At 45.6% G+C, this 2,500-nt stretch overlaps 1 protein-coding gene across 1 annotated transcript in view; it reads left to right on the plus strand.

Moving 5' to 3' along the window:
- nbas (NBAS subunit of NRZ tethering complex) overlaps positions 1-2,500 on the plus strand; it is a 116,638-nt gene that overhangs the window by 48,426 nt on the left and 65,712 nt on the right. The window lies entirely within an intron of this gene.

Raw genomic sequence — 2,500 nt, forward strand, 5'->3', positions numbered from 1 at the left:
CAAAATGTTCGCACAACGCATTGTTTCCTTCACAGGGAGGCACTAGTTGCCAAGACTTTGCCAAAAGATCTTTTAGATGTACTGGACGGGGCAGTGGACATAGTTTATTTCATAAAGGCACGGCCGTTATTCTATGTGAGGAAATGGGAGCCGAGCATCAAAGCTTGTTGCTGCACACAGCTGTCCGCTGGCTCTCACGCGGAAAGGTCTTGGACCGACTGTACGAGTTAAGAGAAGGACTCAGAGTGTTCCTATCGGGAGAGAATTGCAGATGCACAATGGTGCGCGAAACTCGCATACCTGGCCGATATCTTTAAGCACCTCAATGAACTTAATTCTAAAAAGCAAGGAAAATCTTCTGAGTTCATCAGACAAATTGCGTGGCTTCAAGTCTAAATTCACTCTCTGTCGCTCTTGTGTGAAACAAGTACAAGTACAAGTATTTGTAGACGTCATATGTTTCCTCTGTACAGTGAACATTCAAAAAGCAAAAAATAATCCGACCTTATCTCTCAGCATCTGCAAACCCTTGACGAGAGATTTAATCACTATTTTCCAGCCGAGACCTTTGCTGGTTTTGACTGGGTCCGTGACCCTTGGAATTCGTGCGCTTTGGAGAGCGCAGCCGACCTGCCATTGCAGGCACAGGAGCAACTGGCAGAGATGAGAGAAGATCGTACATTAAGAATGACATTTCAAGATATGGCATTGGATACCTTTTGGATATCTTTGAAAAAAGGAATAACCGATATTGTCAAGTAACGGCGTTGACATACTGCTACCCTTTGCCACGACATATTTGTGTGAACTGAGCTTTTCAAGCTTAACTTGCATCAAGAACAAGTACATAGAGAGTCAATGAAAGGTAGATAAGGAATGAAAGGTGATAAGGGACCTCTGGGTAATGTAGTCTATGGTTAGACCACCTACACTTGCATCAAGAACAAGTACAGAGAGCGCCTGAGAGCTGTGGACCAGGAGCTACGTGTGTGTCTGTCATTCATTCCTGCGAGAATAGAGCGGTGGTGTGCATCCACCCAGGCCCAAGTCTCTCACTGAGATTGTCACACTCCTGTGTGTGTCTGTGTGTGTCTGTGTGTGTGTGTGTGTGTGTGTGTGTGTGTGTGTGTGTGTGTGTGTGTGTGTGTGTGTGTGTGTGTGTGTGTGCGTGCGTGCGTGCGTGCGTGCGTGCGTGCGTGCGTGCGTGCGTGCGTGCGTGCGTGCGTGCGTGCGTGCGTGCGTGCGTGCGTGCGTGCGTGCGTGCGTGCGTGCGTGCGTGCGTGCGTGCGTGCGTGCGTGCGTGCGTGCGTGCGTGCGTGCGTGCGTGCGTGCGTGCGTGCATGAGTTGTAGTATGCTATATGCGTTATGCATTTGTTGGTTCTTCGAGACAGTTTTTGTATTCTAATCTACATTAAAGAAAAAAACTAATGTTTGGGGTGCCTTGAGATTTTCCATTCATGCAAAGGGTGCCACGACTGAAAAAGGTTGAGAAACACTTTACTAGAGGATGCAGGAGAGGAGAGGAAACAATACAAAAAGGGATACAAAATAAATAAATAGCACGACAGAGAGAGTGATTAAGAGAGAAAGACAAGACAGACTGCAGACAGATGGAGGGGGACTGAGAGAGAGAGATAAGGGGTGAGGGAAAGGGAGAGGAAATAAAAGAGTAAGTCCTTTAGTTCTCTCCTTCTAACACTCTCCAGTGGGCTGTGGGGCTGTGACAACTCCACAGGAGAAATGCTTTTAGTGGCCTTACTCCTTCAGCACTCTCCTCTCCCTCTGGTTCTCTCCTCGCTTTTCAGTGCAAGACATACTACATGAAACACACACATAGTCTCACACACAGTACTCACATACACATTTAGTCATTTTAGCAGACGCTTTTATCCAAAGCGACGTACAAGGAAACTGCATTTTTACATCAGGAGCAGTTAGGGATTCAGTATCTTGCTCAAGGACACTTACACACTTGGTAAGGATGAGTGGGGAATCGAACTAGCGACCTTCCGATTACTGAACAACTCCTCTACCTCCTGTACCACTGTCGCCATAAGCTCCGGAGGATAAAATGGAGGGGTGTAATTTGATTGGCTGGCCTGAAGTATCTACAACCTTTCGTGAAACTGAAACTGAAACTGAATTGCAGACTGTACCTTAAACTGTGTAGTTTCGTGTCTGTTTACTTTGAAGTGTCATGAAATAGTTAGGCCTGCCGTTTCTCTGGATGTCTGCATACTTACATTTGAATGTAGGGAAAATTATACTCTAGTTTTTGTTGTTTTTTTTTTTTTTTTTTTGTAGTCACTCTCTATTGCGTTCTTTCATGTTTAATGGTGCGCTTTATCAGGCAACACCTTTGAGAGCATAGGAGTTTCATTTCATTAAACTGCCACCATTGCTGCAGGCAATTTTGCCTGAAGGCTCTTTGTGTGTGTGTGTGTGTGCTTGCTGTAGATGTGTTATGGCTAAATGGTAAAAGTGTGTTATTGCTGAACG

The sequence above is a fragment of the Clupea harengus genome, chromosome 15 (assembly GCF_900700415.2).
Source record: "Clupea harengus chromosome 15, Ch_v2.0.2, whole genome shotgun sequence".
In the NCBI taxonomy this organism is placed as follows: domain Eukaryota; kingdom Metazoa; phylum Chordata; class Actinopteri; order Clupeiformes; family Clupeidae; genus Clupea; species Clupea harengus.